The sequence below is a fragment of the Ornithodoros turicata genome, unplaced genomic scaffold, assembly GCF_037126465.1.
Source record: "Ornithodoros turicata isolate Travis unplaced genomic scaffold, ASM3712646v1 Chromosome17, whole genome shotgun sequence".
NCBI classification, from domain to species: domain Eukaryota; kingdom Metazoa; phylum Arthropoda; class Arachnida; order Ixodida; family Argasidae; genus Ornithodoros; species Ornithodoros turicata.
The window spans coordinates 3,334,200-3,357,336 of record NW_026999326.1 but is presented as its reverse complement, the minus strand read 5'-3'; the positions used below and the strand labels follow the sequence as shown (position 1 = coordinate 3,357,336).

Genomic DNA, 23,137 nt, shown 5'->3' with positions numbered 1-23,137 from the left:
GGCACAAAAAGAATCCCGCCGCAAGCTTTGTCTTTGACGATCGTAGCAATGGCTTGAGCTAAAATTTATTATTGCTTGTGATTCATATTTAGGTGTCCAAGAAAAATACAAGGGATTGGTGTTGGTGGACAACGTTAAGTAGTTAAACTACATTGCAGTAGTTAAAAAAGTAGTTTTAAGTACTCCCTCGAAAAGTAGTTGAACTACTAGTTAAACTACTCAATCACAAAGTAGTTAGTAGTTATAGTTAAACTACTGTAGAAGTAGTTAGTGGCCATCACTGAAAATGTCTGCCACTGGATTGCAGAGATCGCAAAGTTGTCACAGGCTATTAATGAGAGTAATGACACGTTTTTGCCACCGTCTCACATTGTACTTAAATAAAATAAACGTGCTGTCGAAAATACTCGTTTAGAAATATTGTGGTGTCGACACCCCTCACTTTGTCTCAATATTTTTACCTGTTCCACAAAGCTTGCCGTCGGGGCTACACACTTTGTCAGCCGAAGAGAAGTGAAGTCAGGAGCCAACAGCTCCCCATAGAGCCCATAGTTTGAGATAATTCAGGCAACACTGGACTCACTGTAACTCACAAACAAAACCACAAATACTCTTGCTCTTTGCTTGTTGTGGTGAACCGACATCGGCGAGACGCTGCAACCCAGCTTGCAGCTGCCGGCCTGACCAACTGTCCACGAAAGAGTGAGCTGTCAACTATTTTGAAACCAGTGCCAGAGCGTGCAACCTCCTTCGGCCAATGGGCGTCCATCACGATGCCTGACAAAGTAATACCACGTGACTATGACCTGGAACTATTTTCTACTGCCGCAAATGCGGGGAGCTATGGAGGCCTAGTGAAGTGAGTTTGAGGAATGCACTAAATTTACTGCGCATTCTGCCGAGTGTCACTAAATGATTGCAAATTTGCAATTGCAAGTGTAATTTGCAAGTGTCATTCGCTGAAAGCGACACTAAATTAGGCTTTATGACTGGGTATTATGTAACTGGAAACACATGTTTGTGAGCAAGAGGACAAATTGGTTTTATAATAATAATAATGATGATGATGTTTTATTGGCGCTCAAGAACAGTCGCGATGACCCTAATGTTGGCGCACACAAATACAATACAACACATTACAAATAGACACAATGTACATATAAATACAATAATGTAATATGTAAATACAGACAATATGCACTAATAACAAGACACAATTTCTGCAGTCACAAAAAAAAAAGGAACTGGAAATAGCATGCGCGCATTGTAACGTGAGAAACACATGTAGTCCCATGGCAACAAAAGGGAAATTATCAGAAAAAATAAAAACAAAGTTCCAAAGAATGAGAAAAGATATGACACCTAAAAGATGTACATGATGGTGAAAAAATATCAAGAGATGAAGGAAGAGAATTAAACAAAATTTGGCACTGTGTAAGCAGGTCATTAGGACAGCAGTGGTTAACATAGAACGTTGGAGGGTTCCACATAGTAGCACCGTGGTAGTAGGTGGCCTAACAGAAAAGGGGAGTCAAATATGGAGTGCACACATTTATAAAGAAACATCGTGTCATGAATGTGGTGGCAATTAACCAGAAGAAGCAAGTGCTGCTAATTTGAAAGCTTGTCATAGTCATAAGATAAAAATGCGAGGACATTCCGCAAGAAACGTGAATGAATAATATAAATTGCCCTCTTTTGCACAGATTCAAGACGTTTGATATCAGTGGCACACAAAGTATTCCATACTACTGACACACTTTCAAGTCAGTGAAGGATGCAATCTTTATAGAGAGTATGAAATACTGTGTGAGAAGAAAACATTTTGCATCTGTATGTGAGCAAATCAAGCATACACAGAGCAGCAGAACGAATTACTCTTGCATTTTCATGAAATTGAAGCTTTGGATCAAAGACAACACAGAGATCACGAATGGTGTCGACACGGGCTATTTTGCAATCAGAAAAGTACTGAGATCGAGTTACTTGAGACTTGCGCATGAATTAGATAACTGTATTTTTTGCTTGTTGATTAGGAAATTAGGAGTACACCAATAAATAACACAGTAAACATCCGTCTGAAGCAGTAAGCAACCAGAAGGCGAGGTTATGCTTTTCATTATTTTGAAGTCGTCAGCATGCTGTAGCATAGTGGAATGTTTAACACACCATGTCCTGTGTTAAACATCCCACTATGCTACAGAATGCTGATGACTACATGATGATAGATGAAAGTGATGATAGGTATATATCAGATATATATCACAATAGATATATCAGTTGAAAGAGCATTAAAAGTGAGTGAACTGATACCAAGTATGATAATGAGGAACATCTACAGCCAGAGAAATCATACATTGAAGTTGGAACAGAACTGCGCACGAGAGCATGTCCGCCATTTTTTATAGCACAGAGTGTTGCACCTGCAAGCCAAAATTTGCGCTCAGACTACTACCCCATAGGCATACTAAAGCATAAAAAATTTCACTGCAGTATCTTTTAAAAGTCAGTAGAGATACGCATGCAAACACGGCAAAACTCAAACACTCGAATTCAGGGCCGGGTTTTCAGAATTTTTTGTCCACAAAAACTATTGGTAGAAATTTGTTTTACCGCTGTTGATCATCATGTATGAAGAGCTTCTAAATATAAAAAAAGAATAGTGAAAATCCAGGAGGTCGATGGGACCTCCGTGCCTGAACTGATGTGAAACTGGCCAGAACAATTACGTGCCACGCTGTCCTTAATGAAGTCAACACCAGGAGCAATAGACAAGTTCAGAAAATCCCAGTGCTTGCATCCTGGGCACTTGCTGAGCGGGGGAACGAAGAATAATCCTCCACATTTCGCTTTCGATGACATGTCGTGGACAAGGGACCGGTAGGGGAGAAATCTGAACAGTTTGGCGGCCACCCATTTCTTTCGCATTAGTAACCTCCCAGGAGTTCAAAGCGACGCTCTGGGATTGCTGAGCTCGTCTATTAAGTCACCAAGAATTATAACTTTTGAATTAACATTCATAAGCTTCTGCAGTATTGCGAGTAAATAGTTTTCAATAACATCTACATTAGAACCTGGAGGAAAATAATGCACGCCTGTTAAGATCCTGTCGTTATCATGGAAGCGACATTCAACCTAAACACATTCCGGTACAAGCTCCAGATCGGAGCGACGAGATATATTAAAATTAGGGCTGTGCAAGTAGCAAAATTTTCAAGTTCGAGTCGAGTTCGAGTAATACCAAATCACTGTTTCGAGTATCGAGTCGAGTTGGAGTAGTTGGCGTTCCTTTAAATGATAGGTAATGTGTAGAAGCAGGAAGGTAGAAAATTTCAAGATGCTTTAAAGCGCCACTTTTTGGCCAACTTCCCCTTAAAATGTTCTTTTGTGCTACAGTTGACAACAAAAAATGAAATGAAGATTATAAGAGCTTTATAAAAAAAATGTGCCACCTAAGGACAACATTGCTAAATGAATTTTACAATTATAAAACATTTACAAATTATGGGTAGGAAAACTGGTCTTTCTACAACGTGCAATTTGACACTTTGCTTACCGCCATTCAAGTTCTAAAATATACAAAATGTGGCAACCTTTGTCAGAAATAATATCTGAAAATACCAACTCTCTGGATCAAGAAGTTCATGAGTTGTGAAAAATAACATGAACACTGCATGTTGTCCATGTAACTGAGTGACAGAGTTCATTGAAGGAGTAAAACGGAAATTAACGTCGAAATTTCCGGTGAAAACATTAGTTTCAGGCTTAACTTTCCTGTTGTACCACATATTGCTATTTCATCACTCTTCCATTCCTCCCGGTTAGTTTTGGGACAGCAAGCAGCAATAGTGCAAGTTATATATGCCCACACATGCAGGACAAAAATCTGATTGTCTAACGCATTCAGAGTCGTTATTTGCCTTGTAATAAACGAAATCGAATCAGAATATGCTTAAAATGGGAGTACTGCGCATTTGTGAAAGAGGTCTGCCGGGGGAGCGCTACGCCGCAACCAAAATAACATCTCCACACTGCCTCCTTGGCGCAGGGCCAACTTCATAAATCGCTACCACAAAGAAAGGATAAAAGTGAAATTTGAACTCATTCTGTAGTGTTTATAGCATCCAACAAACGTGACCACTTGTCCGAATCTACTTTAGGGCCCGAGTAGCGCCGCTCACAAAACGTCAATCACCGGTGATCGACTCTCTATGGGCACGGTAAGGAAGCGTTCGTACCGGAAATTTTCGTAAAGTAGTTCTATACAAAGCTTCCAGCCCTTTTTGGTTTTGTACAGATGTGCTTTCTTCACTCTTGTCAGACGTCTCCGAGTTTTATGAACTAGCAGAACCGAAACAGACCCTCCCGTCGAAGAAACGAAACTATGAAATGCGCTCCTCCCATGTCGGATACGCTTCCGCGCGCGCGACGCCTCCATATCCAGCAGTAGCCAGTTGAAGCCGGTTTGCCATTCATAGCCACTACTCAGTCTGTAGCCAAGTCGAGGTTAGCCGAAGCTAATAGTGAAAACAAGATGGCGGAACTGTGACAGCAATCATGGCTACGCAAAATGCGTGTTTCCAAACAGTGGAATCGTTGTGACAGGTTATATCTTACCTGTGATGGATTTTAATGTGGATCTAATGCGAACTCGAAACGATATCGAGTACTCGAAAGTTGTCGAGTCATCATTTGTCGAGTCGAGTTCGAGTCGAGTAGGAGATCGACTTGACTCGAACTTGAAATTTCAAGTACTCACACAGCCCTAATTGAAATGAGACCGAACAGCAATAAGTGAAGCACCACCCCTCATTTTGAGCTTGACAACGATCGGAGCTATGCATGGTATACGACGAAGAAAAAAAGAGGAACTGTGTATACCTGTGCACAACCATGCCTCAGTGGAGCATATGACACGAAAACAGCATTCAATCATGCCATTAGAGCACACCACCTGTTTGGTCCTAAGGCCCCGCACATTCTGATAATAAACGCTACACTGTGAATGATGTGTGGGATGGGAAGGGATGAGGTGATGATGGAGATGATGATGGGATGAAGAGGCTGGGCGGACAAGGCTGGCTTACATGAACAGATACAACCGTCGGCAGTGGTGCCGGGTGACCAACTACCCTGTATTCACACGAGTGCTAGCGGCTAGCAGAGTGGGAGAGAGGGTTGAGTCAGACTCTCGAGCGCCACCAGATCATACTGGATGCTGTAAGAACTAGAGGAGGCACTGACTAGCAGTACGCACATTAGAGGGAGGCACTGTGACTCCTCACATCCCACCCGGCTGTGAAAGACCAAGTCCTCTTGGTAAAGTCATTGTTAAAGGCAAAATATCAAAAAGGCAAAAAATGTTACAATTTTCTTAATTTTGGCCCAAACAATTAAGAAATATCACGAGAGTTCATAGTCAGTTAGGTGCAAAGGCATTCTGCGCACACGAGTGGGGCGACGTGCCGAAACTGGCTGGGGATCGTCCTACACTTGAGGACTTTGGATTACTTGCGATTCCTCTTCGTCTTCATTGACATTGTAGTCTGCAGTTTTGGTACTTGACGTACTTGACATCGAAGAGTCATAGCTCACGGGAGAAACGTGGGCACATATTGTTTGAGTTGAGACACATGGACTGTTCTCGGCTGGCCCAAAGTGCGATTAGTCTTGTTAGATATTCGAAGGGCCCGAAACACGGTCTCTGTAGGTTGTTCAATAAGACTGTATATGCCCTTAAATCTTGGAGCTAACTTTTTGTTAGGAACAGGCTCTTGACATCGGATCCACACGAAGTCTCCTACCGAAAAATTGTGCGGGCGGTGGGACCTGTCGTAGATCTCCTTACGTGTCTCTTGAGCTACCTCTGTATATTCGATGCAGCTTCTGATCTCTCAGACTGTAGATCGATGAGGCGATCTGTTAGAGCCGGCTGCTGTGGCGTTCGATGTTGCTGTAGAGGGATCTTGGGGATGTAGCCAAACAGAAGTTCAAACGGGGAGAACTTTGTGCTTTCATTCGTTGCAGTGTTAACAGCAAAAGCAGCCTCATGTAGTTTGGTGTCCCATGGTGTGGGCTGTACAGCACAGATATTGCGAAGGGTTGTGACTAGCGTCGTGTTACTTCTTTCTACAAGGCCATTTTCTTCGGGTCTGTAGGCAGTAGAATAATGGAGCTCAACACCATGAAAGTGCATAAATCTTCTGAACTGTGAAGGCTCGAAGTATGACCCATGATTAGACAAACAGTGGTCGGGGGTACCATAAGTGTAGAAGATGTAGTGTAGATATCTGATGACTTCACTCGTTGCTGTAGAAGCTACTGCTGCAGGCACAGTGTAACGCGTAGCAAAATCAATAACATTGAGAATGTAACGTACACCTCCTGAAGCAGGCATGGTGATGTGAACCATGGCTATACTTGAAAAAGGAATGTCCGTGATTGGCATTTGTCCTAATAGCCCAAAGTTGCGTGACGTGGGCCGGTTGAATTGTTGGCAGATCTGGCAAGACTGTACGTAGTCATGCACTGCGAGTGACATGTTAGGCCACCAATAGCTGCCAATCATCCAAGAAAGCGCGGATCCCATATTTGCCTACTTGTGGCTGAAAGTTGTTAAAAATGGTCTGCATGATACGTTGAAAGGTTGCAGGGGCATTCTTTAGTCCAAATGGCATACGCGTCCACATAAATGTGCCGTGATGAGCCATGATGAGCCTCGTAATCCTCGCGGCGGAGGCTCACTTGCCAATAAGCACTTTTGAGATCCAATGTAGGGAAGAAACCACAGCCTGCGATATCCTGGACGAATTCGTCTGCATGTGGTAGAGGCTGAACGACGGTAATTGTGCATTTGTTCAATGGGACGTAGTTAATGCACAGGCGCTTTTTGTTCCCTTTAGTGACAACCACGACAGGAAAAGCCCATGGTCCTGTGGCATGTTGTATGATTCCTTGCTGTAATAGTTTCTTAGTCTGGACCTCCAGAAATCTTCTATCCTCAAGAGCATACCTGTAAAGGCTGTGGCTATACGGTGTAGTATCGGGCAACAGGTCAATGCGGTGCTGTATGCCTTTGTAATGGCCAATGTCATCTTCGTGGTGGGCGAAGACGGAGTGGTGCGTTGACACGATTGATTGTACTTCAGAGCTTTCGTTCTGTGACAACTGCGTTCCAACGAAGGCTGGTGGAAGTTCTTCATGTATTGTGACTGGGATAACACTGTTAGGTAATACTGGCTGTAGAGGGTCAGCGTTACTCTCAGGATGGCATGGAGGGGCTCTTGGTGAAAGACTCGCCAAGGTGGCTCCTGATCAGAAGGCACTGGGTCGACCTGGAGGCAGTCCTTGGTCATGGGATTGTCAACAGCGTAAGCTAGGCGTGAACCTGCAAGGACGACAGCATTCGCCACGCGAGGTGTAATCTTACAAGAAGCTTGGACGGCGACACCGGAGAAGGTGTGTTGCAGATACGTGCACCTTGGTGGTTGGAAGACCAAACGTGTTTTGGCAGTTTCAAACCAGTCTTCACCTACTATGAGTAGCAGAATGTTGTTGCTGAGCACAGAAGCTTTGACTAGAGCAGAGACAGTTCTAATAACTATCTTAAGATGTGCCGTGCCTACTGGTAGGACTGAAGAACCGCCAACTACGTTGAGTGGTGGCTGTTCCCATGGGTGAATCATATATGGCGGGAGAATAGACTGGGAAACTATAGTCAGCTTGGAGCCAGTGTCAGCTTGAAATGCTTGCTTGGCGATCACTCTTAGTGAATGCCATGCTTGAACAGGGCTGGGCTGGGCTGGGCTTGGCAATCAGTCGGAAAGGTCGAGTTGCTGGGGCAACAGAGGTCGACTGCGCCATGTGAATGATGTGTGAGATGGGAAGGGATGAGGTGATGATGGAGATGATGATGGGATGAAGAGGCTGGGCGGACAAGGCTGGCTTACATGACGGATTACGTTTATTATGAACAGATACAACCGTCGGCAGTGGTGCTGGGTGACCACCTAACTAGCAGCTAGCAGACTGGGAGAGAGGGTAGAGTCAGACTCTCGAGCGCCACCAGATCATACTGGATGCTGTAAAAGAACTAGAGGAGGCACTGACTAACAGAACGCACACTAGAGGGAAGTACTGTGACTCCTCGCAACACTGAATGGCGTCAATTGATTATGCGGAAGTGAGCCGATTTTCACCTGAGAGACACAAACAAACTATTGTGCGGAGGCTACATGTTGCTCTACATCATCACTTGTGATGATCATATGGGGACGCAAGGGACCAGTGAATTTGTGGAATAGACAGTCTTCAGGCCACAGATTCGCATTCATAAATTTTTCAAAATCACTATCTTGTCAAGAAATGCGAAAGGAAGCATAGGCAGGGCTCTGAGTTACCAGTTTAGTACATACTGGCAATTCAATGGCATTGTCCCACAAGAAGGAGGTTATGTCGGCGGTAGGCGGACAGAGGCGTGTCTTCTTCTTCTTGGCAACAGTGGACGACACAGCCTTGAGATGGGACACTGTTGAAGTTCCACCTTTGATCTCTTTCCGTTCTGGGCGGCGTAAATAGTTCATTACAAAATGGAGGGCTGGGAGACCATTTGGGTCGGCGGGAAAGGGTGTTGAAATGGCTGAAAGCTAACCAAAGAAGCTGAGGTGGGGACCATGACTGGTGGATGTCCCACGGGCATCAGGCACAGAGTGGATATGTTTCCAGGGTAAGGTGGCTGTTGTTTCGGCAGCACAAGTTCATTCGTGGGAACACTAGCCGAAAACTGTTACACGTCTGGTTTAAGATGTCCGATTTCGCGGTGCATTCCATTCATTTGGATAGTGTTACCCGTGAAGCCTTCGGTCACGGTTTTCTTTTGTGGCCATCCTATATTTTTTTATTTCAACAGTGGTCATGCGTTGTTCTTGTAAGGTAATGGGATCAGCAATGCCCTATTGAAAATTCCACCAGCCCGTAATTTGGAACAGCCTCCTTTAGCATGCCTGATTGACCAGCAGACAGCTAACTGGTCCATCAGAATGTCTGCTGGCCTGCTGGACCAGCAGGGAGCTCAGTGTACTGGAGCACCAGACAGCATAATGGAGTGCTTAACCAGCACAACATATAATGGCCATGGACTGTTGTGTGTGTGACTCTTTTCTAGTAAAAAGAAGCAGGTGTACCAAATGCAATTAAGATGATCATTATTCCTTATTGACATTTCGTTTCTGCAACCTGCGGATGTTGGATATCTTCTGAGATAGGTAGTGGCGAACTTTCTTCTGTCTTGCTTGTTGCTCCTTGTCATCTGCGGCCCCATCGTCCTCTCTGGTGCCCAGTCTGTGGCCATAAGACCTGAAACAATAAACAGATAACATCTTGTAATTTGAAGGTATTTTTAGAAATGTAAGCGAGTCTTCTTGAAATTTGGTTTTTGCATGTGAGGGTAAAAGATACTTACAATAGAGGGCATTCAACTTTCTTGATGTTAAAGGGACTTCACGCCGGTATGGCCCTGTGATATCACCCTGTTTGACAAGGTCTTGGTCACAGACTTCTGAAGTGGCACTGATGCCGGACAGATAGCCAAGGCAGCCTATTTGCTAAACATAGTCTTCCTTGTAGTTGAAAATCTCGTTCCACACTGCCTTGGCTATCCACACGTTGTGTCCTGCATGACGCTGAAAAGGAGATATCGTAAATGGGTACCAGTCAGCTTGAAGAATGAGTGGTGTACCATGCAGAGCAAAGTATGGTGTACATCCTGTGGCTTTGTCATGGGGACCGTTGTGATGGAGCGTGACTGCTTCTGAGCAGGATTTCAAGCCTCCAGGGAAGTCCGGGTACATGTGTATGTATGTTTGATGTCACAAATTCAGCCATTCCATTTTCCGCAGGATGACATGGGGCTGTAAACTTGAGTCTGAAGTTTTTGCTCTGGGCCCACTTATTTACTTTTATTTATTTATTTACATACAATTAATACAATGAACTATCAACCCTGTGCAGACCCATAGCTACAGCTAGTATTGGCTCTGCTAACAAATGTGTACAATTAATAGCTAGCAGCATTACTAGCAACATATATATATATCAAACACATTCATATCAAAAATACATGTCACATGCAGATACTTATTCACATCAAATAGAACATTGCCGGAGTGCGGCCCAGCCTAACCCAACCGGGTAAGGCTAAATTTAGTAACAGCTGATTTAAAGTTGTTGGACTGTTTTACATTGGGGGGAAGAGAATTCCATATTTTCACACCTTGAAAGCCAACAGACCTTTTGCCGTAGACATTGTTGACCTTCCGTAAATTCAGGTTACCCATGACCGTTGGCCTGGACGACCTTTGTTTAAGTTGCCGGGTGTTGCTGGCAAATGGAAAGTGTCGTAAAACGATACCATGCATTAGCAAAGAGACACGTTGGGCAACAATTTGGTTGAATGGAAGTATATTGAGATTTAAAAAGAGGCGATGAGAAGAGACGTTACGGTTACTGAATGTCATAATACGGACACACCGTTTTTGCAACACGTGTATAGGTTCCAGATAAGAGCTATAAGCGGTGCCCTACGCCTCTACACAATACGCTAGATGTGAGTGAACTAATGACAAATAAATGGCTGCGAAGTACAGGGAGTGGGAACAGTCCCCTAGCAACCAAAAGGGCAGAACAGGCCTGAGATAACTTTTGACAGACGTAGTTAATTTGCGGCTTCCACTGTAAGTGCTCATCAAAGACGACGCCAAGGTACGTTATTTTACGAATATTTTCAATTGGACTCCCGTCAACAGATAGGTTGAAGATGAAATTTTGGGGTTTATGCCACATACTACGAAAGGGTACTGAGCATGTCTTGGATGTATTGAGTGTAAGTTTGTTGGCCCTAAACGATTCACATATATGTCTTAAACTAGTATTTGCGTTAAAACAAATATCTTCCACGTTATGGCCAGTAACAAAGAAGCACGTGTCATCTGCGTGCGTGATGCACGTAGAGTCAGTAAGGACGTTGGGGAGGTCATTAATGTATAAAGAAAACAAAATAGGTCCTAAAACAGAGCCCTGGGGAACTCCTATTGTTATCTGTTGCTCCTGGGATATGACGTTGTCAACTACTCTCTGAGTCCGTGATGACAGGTAGCTGGATAAGAATTGAAGGCTATGTCCACGAAAACCGTAAGCTTCCATCTTAGATAACAATGTATCCCATGATTCACCGTATCGAATGCTTTTTTCGAGTCAATAAATATCCCAGCAACAAGGAGATTATCATTTAACGCATTGCTAAAAAGTTCCGCGGCAGTAACTACAGCAGAGGCGCTCTATCTGCCTGACCGAAACCCATGTTGTTGATTGGAGAGCATGCCATATTTATCGAGAAAACATTTAATTCTTGAGCACATTAATTTCTCAAAAATAGTGTTTATAACTGATAGTACCTATATAGGCCTATAGTTTTGGATATCGTTCCTGTCTCCCTTTTTGTATATAGGAACAACTTTGGCAGCTTTTAACACTTCTGGGTAAGTTGCATTCTCAGTAGAGTAGTTATATAATCATGTTAATGTGTCACCTAAAATATCAAAGCTATTTTTATAACCTGCATGCCAATGCCATCTAATCCAGGAGAAATAGTTGAACGTAAGGATTTGACCATGGAATAGACTTCATCGCATGACACTGGAGAGAGCGTAAAGGTATGATTCTGCCCCCGAATCACATCCCCAGGCGATAAGCTTTCATTAGGCGCCAACATTCGTGATAAATTATGAGCAACTTCTGTAAAATACTCATTGAACCTGTTCGCTGTAATTGCCGTGTCATCAGGAATCACCCGTTGATCCTTACGTTTTATGACAGTGTTTATAATATGCCAAGTCTGCTTTACGTTAACACTGTTCCTCACAATTAGCTCGCAATAGTAAGACGTTTTCTAGTTTCTGATTTCTTTAGTCGACATGTTGCGATATTTTTTGTATAATGATACGTAGTACGCATTACTCCTGTTTTTTATGTTTGGAGTACCAGTATGCTTTTTGCTTAAGCAATCTTAAGATACGTGGCGTCATCCAAAGACATATGGCTTGCTCGAAACGGCGATATTGAGGCGTGGAACTTTATTTTTTGACTACAAATCGTAATTCATCCACGAACATTTGGAACTCTATATTGACGTCTGTAGAACTAATATCTGCCCAAGTAACCCCCAAAAGATTTGCACGAAGAGTGTGGGGGATTATTCGAGGGCTACTTAAGTATGTTGCGCATCTGGTGCGCTTGTGAGTTTCGCGTATACGGCACAGTGGTCGGTTATTCCCATATTATTACACCGCTTTCAGCACAACTACAGTCGTTTATGAGGACATGATCAAGTAGGGTAGTACTTGTATCAGATATTCTAGTTGGGTCTTCGATCAAATTGCGAAAACCATAGGACTCAATCAGCTGAGTATAATTGAGACATGGTCTCAGAAGAGGGACATTGAAGTCCCCCACAATACAAATACATATAGCACCTATGTTGACCCACAGACACTAAGAAGTCCTCAAACCTTTCCAAAAAAATAGTGATTGGGCACCGGGGTGACCTATAAATACATCCAACTAAAACTGACTTTCAAATTTGTAAGAACAATGCTTCACACGTGCCTAGGACACGAAAAGAGAGTTCACTTCGAGACATCCCTCTAACACTATCATGAACGCAGATACAAACACCACCACCCCGTGATTGACCCCTGCCTTGATCATTCTGCCTGGGGAGGGAGTAGGTGGTATAGCCCGGAACAAACAAATGTTCTGTCTCTAACATCCATATTTCAGTAAAACGTAGTATTTCAAATTGAATTCGCAATGTGGAGAGAAACGATAGGTCTAAATCAAGGTTCTTTTTTGCGCATCTTATATTTAGGTGAAACGCAGACAGAGTAGTCATGTAAGATATAACACTTCACAACAAGTAGGAAAGTCACAGAGCAATTACTCTATTTTATATGAAGCATACTCTGTGTCCACGTGAATGGCATTCGATTCCTGAGTTCGTCGGAGAAATATCTTCCCATCTGCAACCCACACATAGCGCCAGTTCTTTTCTTTTTTACATTGAATTGTCTTGCCTAACAGAACTTTCATCTCTGCACAAAGGTGTTCATTAATGAAAACGGGGGATCGAGAGTCATGACCAAAGTCGCACGCCATCAGCCGCTTCAGTTTGGCTTTAGCTAAGAAAATTTATTTCGCGTTAGCTGAGAAACGAAACTGATGACTATATTTGGGCAGCTCTGAGTCCTTGATGGCACTCTGTGGGCTGCGTTTATGCCTCCTTGTTGCAATTCAACTCCTATCTTATTCCCTATATCTATGACTAGATTAGGAAACTTCTCATCAGTACAGAGTAGGAGGCCCTTAATTTCGGCATTGTTCCTACGAGAGTACTGCTTGAACGATATTACTTCTTTTGAGAGCCTGTCGACATCTTTTTGCAGCCTACGATTTTCCTTTTTGAAGCGTTCATTCTCACTTTTACACTTAGTCTTTTTTGACAGGTCATTAATGGTTTCTTGCATCTTGTCAAATCTATCGCTAACAAAAGAAACACTCTTTTCAAGCTCCGTGAATTTCCCATCGGACTTCCGTTCAAGATCTGACAAATTAGACTGAAAAAGTCGTCGAGTCTTCATAAACTCCGTTTCAAACTTAGCCGACATCTCAGTCAATAACCTATGCGGTTCCTTCATTGAAGACATTGTGCACCAGACTTGATAAGCTCACTCAAAAGTGCACGAACAGCATACACACGCAGCAGCAGGGTGAGAAAAAGATACAAAAGTGAACAAAGACGACTAAGCTCACCTGTAACGATAAGACTAGTTGAACAAATCTGTCCCAAACACCTTCACCTCTGCTCCTACAAGTACCTCTCACTTGTCTAAGTGCTTGCTGGTATATCCTGGGCCATTATCGCAGAAGATCGTCATGGTATTTCTAAAGATATCGTGCTCGAGCATTGCCATTATGCTTGTGTCTTCTTCGCCACTTGGACGTGTGCTCGTCGATAGCTAACAGAAATGACTGAGTTTTTCGTACTCCCTCAGACTTCTTTCTAAGTTCGGCGAAGTCTAGATAAATAACCTCGAAAGGCACTGAGGAGTGTTGTGGCGATGTCATTCGGTCTGCTGTTTGACGGTACTTACATTTGTAGTTCTCTGACACATGTCACAGGAATTAATTAATGTAATCTTTGACATGTCGTTTCGTGTGTGGCCACATGAAGCACTTGCATATTTCTCAATATGCCATCATGCCCACCTTACTCCGGGCTGTCATGGTAGAGCTGGGGGATTCTTTGTGTCATGTTAGGCGGTAGTTTTGTATCTGCTGCCTTTCCGTGTTAGGCGTTGGGTACATTCCCATAACTGCAAGTAGCGAAAGGAAGGAGTAGCGAGGTCTTCGAGACCCAGTTGGGACATGGCTGTACCTGGCTTGTAATATACTTGCATGTCGAAGCGCTGTAATTCCTTTTTGCAGTGGAAGCCCTTTTTTTCGCATTCATCTTGAGGCTTGCCACGCGAAGCGCTTGCCTGCATTGGCACTTGCTGTTTTGCTGCTTTCTTACCTTGGCGCATCCTGTCAGCTGTGCATCTGTAAGAATACAGCAACTACACCGTTCCCTGGTTAGGAACAAGGTGAGGCTCGTGCCCCGTACCTCTGCTTCTTTATTGTCTCTTGTGATACCCTGCAACTCTCTTTCAATGAAACTATCAGGAAAGTGGGAAGGCACAGGAAGCACCATGGGTAGGAAGAAGCTCAACCTTCCAAACTCAATGTCCTCATCTACAAAGTCTTGAGGCAGGTCCCCCTGAACAACAGCATTCCTATCGCTGGTTATTTCCAGTTGGATTATGTTCGCCATGAGCAGCTTCGTGAACGATATCTTCGAGGACACTGTCACAGGCCCTCATGTCTCAATAAGTGATCATCTATCACCAGGTAGCAGATAGGAACCACAGTGGCATTGTTTTATGTTACCCTTGCGCATTACGTATGCTTTGGGCAAGAATCTATGCTCTCCGCAACTTCAGGTGCTCACGTGGGTTCATGTACCACGGACACAGCACTTCATATGTCAGGTAAATTGCCTCCCAGTGTCATGCGGGAACATTTTGGATCGTGTGACCTCGAGTCATCGTGTCCAAAATCGCTCTATGCTTGTCAGGCATAACGCAATGTCCTATGTGACATGGCTGCGTCAGAGCTCACACTGATAAGAGAACGTCGGTATATTTGCCGGACGACTCTTCACTGTATGTTAAGTGCGAATACGGAGTAGACAAGCTTGGAGACAATCGTCTGTGCTGCGCTTCCATTTGTGTGCCTGACTCACGTCATCATGGTGTTACTATTGGCAGCGTGCACCACCAATGGGGGCGCCACCGTTTTTTGGTAGTGATGATGCGGTTTGCTGGAGGTTCAAATGGACGACAGTTCTGTGCAAGATTGATCATGATTCGCGACTGTACTGTCCTGCAGTGCAAGAATACCGAAACAAAGGATGGAATAACTTTTCACTCCTACCCTAAAAATGCAAAACTTCTGAAAAAAAAAAAGGTATATATTGCCTTAAGAAATGGCAAGCACCAGCTACTGCATGCCACGGTGTGCTCTGCACCTCCAAAGCTGCTTCGACCACGTCATAGACAGCGATTTTGAGTATCCTCGAACCTTCCAACAAGGCAGTAAGCATATAGATGTACAAGGGGTGTTCAAGTCAAACCGGGACTTTCTGTCTCCCAAGTGTACAAATGGCTACTACTACTACTACTTCTTCTACGCTACTTCTTCTTCGTCATTTTCACACGCGACAGGCCACCGCGTTCACCACGTGGTGGTCCGAAGTTTGTGCAAAACAGAAGACACGTGCTGGACAAGATGACCGACAACGAGATGAGCGCGCACATCGAACAGCGAATTGTCATGAAGTTTCTCGTGAATGAAGGCATAAAGTCATCTGAAATTCACAGAAGACTTCAGGCTCAGTATGGCCACGATACACTTAGCAGCAGCGAAGTGTTTGAGTGCTGCAAACGGTTCCGAGACGGCCGTACATCAGTGCAGGACGATTCCGGCCGGGGCGGCTCAGAGCCCAGTGTCAGAGTTCCTGAGAACATCCAACTTGTGGAGTGCCTGATCCTCAAGGACCGACGAATAACATGTCTCGAACTGGCTCGAAAGATGGACCTTTCAGTGGGAACGTTGAACACCATCATTCATGAGCACCTCCAGTTTCGGAAAGTTAGTGCCCGTTGGGTCCCGAGGCAGCTCTCCGTGTTTGAGCGGCAGAAAAGACTGGAAATCTCCCAAGAGCTAAGGTACTGTTTCGACAGTGAAGGACAGCCGTTACTTGATCGGGTCACCACGTGCGAGGAAACGTGGGTGCACCATTTCACTCCTGAGTCTAAACGCGCATCAAAACAGTGGGAGCATCCGGGCTCGCCATCTCCCAAGAAGTTCCGAAACACCCCGTCTGCGGGTAACGTCATGGCCACGGTTTTCTGGGACAAGGCTGGCGTTGTTCATGTTGATTTTCTCCCCAGTGGTACCACCATCAATAGTGCATAGTACTGCCAGGTTCTCAGGGTGTGCATAAGGCGCTGAAGCAAAAGCGGCCGGGTCTCGTCACCAAAGGGGTCCTCCTCCTACAGGACAATGCACGCCCGCATAGTGCGCGTCTCACAACACACACCTAACAACGAACTTGGTTGGGTGTTGCTGCCACATCCCCCTTACAGTCCAGACCTCGCTCCCAGCGGTTTTCCATCTCTTCGGGCCACTGAAGGCGTTCCTTGTGGGCCACCACTTCAGCTGCGACGACGAGGTCAAGAATGCGGTCCGATCATGTCTGCTACGCGCCGGTAAGGATCTCTACGCTGATGGCATCCAAGCCCTCGTTAAACGCGCGGACAAGAGCATTAGTGCAGCTAGAAATTATGTTGAAAAATAAAACTAATTCCTCACCTGTAAGGTCATTTTAATTTTGTGAAAAATAAAAAGTCCCGGTTTGACATGAACACCTATCCTATCCCTGAGTTCCTCAGGCCTGAAAATACTGCGAAGCAAGTTCCTCGCAAACTTCGCAGGTGCTCCCCTGAAGTGTGCGTGGAGGCGGCTCTGGATGGCTTTCTCTACAAGAACACCTCCACCAATGTTCACCTGCATAAATAAGAATGCTTATACAAGGTGCTCAAAATTAAGCTTCCAGGATTTTTTTTTACATAATTTTTTTAGAACGAACTGACCGTGATATAGTATACGCTGACAGGCGCTACGAGGGCATGAGCAATGGCCTAAGGTGATGTCCTAATTAACTTTTTAATTACGAAAGCTACAAGATGGCCCAATTGGGACATCTGATTGCTTTGGCCCGAAACCACCGCTGTGTTCAGAACGAAAAACTGTCCCTCGTGTCATTAAAAAAAACACGAAATGAAAGGACACCACTTTTCCCTTCATTTTGTTCATTGCATTCTTTGACATATACCGTATTTACTTCACCCCAATGTGTGATGGGGGGAGGAGCACACGACCGCCTCATTAAAAGAAAAGGAAAAACGCAGCCCCAGACAAATTCAGTTCTGGTAGTACCATCCTTCTATAACTCCTCTCCTTAACACTACTGACTGAACACACATATTCACATGCATGCACATACAAGTCCTATCACATAAGCTTCCAGAACCTCTTTTTAGCTTTGTCTGTGCAGTTGCCACTGCCTCTGTTGAGGTGATAATTTTCCAAAATTATACTACCTGCAACATCCCTATTATGTACCAATAATGCTGCATTACTTTAATTAGCCTTATTGCATTGCAAGGTTATCCAAACAGGATGGGAATATCAGAGGTAGTACTTCTGGTGCGTCGTTGCTCCAGGCACATGTGCATAGATGAGGATGCAAACTACTCATCTTTTACGTAGGCAGAGGAACCTGCACTTAACCAGCTGGCCACAATCTATTTTTAGTTTTATGTGCATAAAACCTGTTTTTGAAATAGCCCTAGCAACTGTGATTATAGAGCACAATATCAAATTATCCTAAGGAGCCCCAATGAAAGCTGCTTTACCTTTTCCGCCTCCACGCTGCTGGACGCTTTCATCTTGGAAACCATCTTTCTCAACTTCCTCACCATTGAGTATGAGTCTAGAAAAGGTAAAGTAGGATAAGAAACCAACCAACTGTCACAGTGTGACAACTCTGAACATATATTTGTTTGTCACTGGTCAAAATGGTCACTGGGGGGGGGGGGGGGGGGGGGGGGGGGGGGGGGGCTCTAGAAGGGAACAAGGAGTCTTGGATTCTGTTACCCACGTTAAGACAGGAATAACATATCGAGAAACACAAAGCTGGGACTTGGACGAAGAAGCTAACACAAATAAGGAATTGAGAAACAAATTACTAACGATAACTGTTGACCCTACGTGTAAAACTCTGGATTCCACAGCCATCGCTGATAGCAATATGCAATCCATTCAAACTTATGCGTCTCTCAACATCAATTGTTACCACCGTGTGTAACACTCAATTCAGGTAACTGCTTACATAACGTTCCCTTTGAGTTTTTTCTGTGCATGTATGTCATATTGTAATCTATGGGTGACCCTGAACGACAGCTCATTCAATGAGGGGCCTGGCCACTAGGGTATACCCTGGTGGCCAGAAAGGACATTTCCCAGTGGTTGTCTCCAGTGTGTTCTGTGTCTGTCTGCTGTAGGTTCCCTGCTTTGCTTGGTGTTGTTTCTACACTTCCCTCTTTTGCCTGTCTCTGGTCATCATGGCCGATGCTTATTGGTGCTGTTTCCGAATTTTTCTTTCTTTTGATTTGAGACGGGTGGGCTACACCTGGAGGTAGTGCAATACCAGGGCAACCCTTGACAGTGCCGAGGCGAGCTTCAGACACACTGTCTCGGGCAAAAAATAAGATTAATATCGTGAGTCCAAATAGGGCTCGTATCAGATATTAAGCTGATAAGAACAGAATTTGTTTATTGGCTGCGTTAATTACATTGCTAAAACGAATATGATCACACACGATACATGTCGGGTTAATAGCCTGTATACAAGTAAGTGCATGAGTTGAGTATGGTGTCAGCGCTATAAAGATTGAGTTGGTTTCGCATGGTGCGGTGCGTTTTTTCGCGTTTTTTCAGTAAGCTACGTATGTTAGTGAACAACATAGATATGGCAGAATCACGACCTAAGCAGCACAATGTACTGAAAGTCGAGTGCAATAGGGGAGAACGGTATGTGTCTTATCAATGTTCTTTAGTTTCACGAGTCTGTTCAAGGCCTTCCAGCTACCCGTCCACCCCTGTTGCACTCGACCTTCAGTATATTGAGCTGCTTGGGGATTTGCTGCACTGCCCCTCTCTGGTTGTTATGCAGTCGAGTTACTGGGCGTGGCTGGAGCAACAGTACCATTAGGGATAGTCTTTTGTTTGGCTCTAGTGTTAGCACTTGGACCTGTGTGGCTGCATTCCGTAATGGCACGTAGTTTAGGAGCCGCTGACAAAATTTGAGTGATCACATCACGGGCAGAATCATAGACAAAACATTTGTCACCCGCATGTAATCTTTTGTACTGAAGACGAAAAGGCGTTTGAAGGGATCGACCGTATTCAACTAGTTTTTTTCCTAGCCAAACGGGTTGCTAAAGAAAAGTCTTCAGATACCGATATCTTGGTTCCCTTTAAACGTGTTCTTGATTTAAGCACTTTATCTTTTATTTTGTAGGACGAGAATTTGACTATAATGGGTCTCGTTTTGGTCTCAGAAAAACCTCCCATTCTGTGCGCCCGAGCAACGCTGTCGCTCTCTATTGCAACCTGCAGTGAATCGTGAATAAGGTTGATCACTGCACGTTCTCATTCTTCCCACGTTTCGTGTAGCTTATCGGGCAGACCATGGATTACAATGTTGTCACGTCGAGACCTGTCCTCTATGTCGTCGAGTCGCGCATGAAGCGCTATATCACTCACTTTTAATAGTGGTGTTAATCATACGCAGTTCATGCAGTTCACTTTGAACGGTATCAGTAGACGAGACGCGTTGTTCAACAGAGTCGAGGCTAGCGTTAATATTAGACAGCTTGCCCTCGATTGATTGTTGATTCTGCTTTATCGTCCGGACTGCTTCGATGAGAGATTTCTGACCTTCATCCAGCGTTGCTGTGCGTTTATTTACTTCATGCAGCAGCTCAATGACCTCATTCAGTTGCTTAGTTTGTGGTTGTGCGGAGGTGGCACCATTTTTAGGACCCGGATTACTTTCAACATCTCCGCACAACAATAGATATTTGGAAAGAACAACGCAGTCAGAAAACAGACTGAAATACACACGTGGGCTCGGCACAATGACCAAAAAACGGTCATCACTACATACAGTAGAGAAGTAACTGACCTGGATAACGAGAACGGCATGTTTAGCGAACTTTGCAAACGGACATTCGCCGAGCCCACTGAAGATGTTGCAGGAGAGCAGAGTTCTTGCAGGAATGCTGTGTGACGTAGTCTCAGATGATCCAATCAAAAAGCATGGTTCATCCACGCGTTTTGATAAAGTTCGAAGTGGGTCACAATCCCGAGGCAGAGGTGCTCGTAGAAATGATTCCGTACTGAAGAAGTCGTGCTGTACCGGACGATAGTGTATATCGCTTGGGATGCTGCCTGCCACCAACAGGATCTGGATAACGAGAACGGCATGTTTAGTGAACATTGCAAACCGACATTCGCCGAGCCCACTCAATACATATATGTATGGATAACTGGGTACAGATGGACGCGAAAAAAATAGACAAGTAATGAAGAGACTTGGGAGGCCGTATAAGGGTTAAAAACACTTTATTAATAATTAAGGATGTACTAGAAAGAGATTTACAGTGAGGGGTTGACGTTTCGGCAGTCAGCGCTGCCTTCAACCATAGCCTCCTATATTTGAGAATGCCTGTTCAACTGGTTCAATGGCGCCGAGATCAAAGAGCACCGCCCGTCCAATCCGTTTCCAGCGCCCACCGCAAGGGGCGCTGCCTCCCTAGGATACTGCGCTGCGATTGCCATGCTTTTCTACGAGCGGTGTTGCATCGCGAAACTAATTTTATGTGGCATATTTTCGACATTTTAATACTGCAACGCGAACTAGGGCTTACGATAATTAGTTGAAAAGTTGACAATAGAAAAAAAATAAGCGCTAGGTTATTTTCGAGGGTGTTTAGTGATGAAAGGCGCAAATGTCGGAGCCGCAAAAAATATCCATTTTCCGGCAGTAAGATGTTTCACGTCCAATTGTAGCTGACGTTATAAAGCAGGGGAGATTATGTGAACATGTTGTATTGTGACTAGGGAGTGAAAAGGGCTGATGACGGATTTTAGTATGGATGCCCCGAGATCTGAGCGAGCTTCACGAATGCACAGATCATCATAGTGCAGCGGTGTAGATTATATACGCACAGAATGTGCAACGCAAAAATTACAGTAAAAATACAGACAAATTATTTATTCGGTTATATATATTCGGGTTATACTCCGCCCCGCTTATCGCATTTCTTCATAGTTTTAGTGCCTTCGGTGAGAGGGGCTTGGAGGCGAAAAAGTTTGCCATGTCATTCTTGTCAGTTACTCCGAGAGCAAAATTTGTGAACAGTGTGCGGAAAAACTTGGTAAGAAACGCTTCCAGAAGCTGCCGGTTATGTCAAGGAACAGAGCATTTTAATACTTCCCGCTCATTTAATATTTCAGTCGCATGCTCCACAGCTGCTTTAAGGGGATGTTTCAGGTTCCTCCTCTTTGCTAGCATCACTTGAATGTAGATTTTCAAGCAATGTATTTGTTTTCCAATGTATTACCTTCCTCGTAATGCTTTCTATGCCGGAAGCATTTTAAATAAAAATGAGTAAATAATCTCATGGTGGTGGAAAGCAAAAAGTACAAGAATAAAATAAAGCCGTTTGCAATGCTTCCAATGCATGCTCACGTATGTGTGCTTTATGTGTGCCTCGTGGCCGGGAACGCGTAGCCGCGAAAGCTTGTCCACGAACAGGTGCGCTATCGTTCGTATCGCACATCCTCTGGCAGAGAAGCGCATTTGCATGTTGAAGCCGTTTTCATGAAGTTAAGTCTTGTGAAAAGAAGTACTTGCTTTAGGAGATTTAAAATGATTTAGCCAAATAGTCCCGGGGGATGAGCAACCGCGGTATTTTGATCACCCGCTTCTCCTTTTTCTTTTTTCTTTTTTTGTCCAGCGCACAATAACTGCACCTTGACGTAGCGGAAGATGCTGGTACAAGAGGGCACGACAGCAACCAGCCTGCTTCTTTGTTGCGATCAGCTTTATTATATTTCTTGAAAGAAAGAAATAAAGAAATCAAAGCGCGGAGTTAACACCATTTCTTAATTCCTGGAGTAGTTCGTTACAATAATGTGTACACATGTACGCGTGCAACAGCAGCTGTCAAACCTGTAGGCCACGTATTTGCGCATACAGTTCAAAGCAAGACGCAACTGCAATTTTACATAATGTGATGAAAAATACACATATGACACCAAGAGCGCCGGCAGCGTTGGGTTCTCCACTTTTCAATGAGGTTTTTGCGCAGCTCAGAATCAATAAAATAAAGCCGAACTTAGTAAATTGCGCTCTTGGGAAAAGCAGGCAGTCAAACGCCATTTCAAGCCTTGCTGATGATTCAGGGAACATTCTTGACAATCAAGTAGCTATATGCAATCTATTAAATAATTACTTCTTAAATGTCGCTGCGTTCGTACCTTCAGACAACGCTAATTCTGAGCTAGGTCACATCTTGCCTTCTCGTAACCCCCATACATGTTTCTTCTCCCCTTGTTGTCCAGAAGAAGTCCAGTCGGTCATTTACAATTTGAAAAACACGGCGGCTTCAGGATATGACCACATATCTGTGGAGTTTCTTAAAAATGTGGCTACACTGATTTCAATGCCTTTGTCCGCCATCATCAATTCATTATTTCATGAAGGGTCGTACCCTGATGAGTTAAAGGTCTCGAAAATCTGCCCATTTTTTAAGAGCAGTAGTCGTCTATCTCCCGGGAACTACAGACCCAT

The 23,137-nt window shown here is 44.2% G+C and overlaps 1 non-coding gene across 1 annotated transcript; it reads right to left on the bottom strand.

The window, feature by feature from the left end:
• Nucleotides 1–18,891: 18,891 nt before the first annotated feature.
• On the bottom strand, nucleotides 18,892–19,084 carry LOC135372865 (U2 spliceosomal RNA). Its single transcript, XR_010416142.1, has one exon. It is a non-coding gene; the product is annotated as a U2 spliceosomal RNA (small nuclear RNA).
• Nucleotides 19,085–23,137: the final 4,053 nt, after the last annotated feature.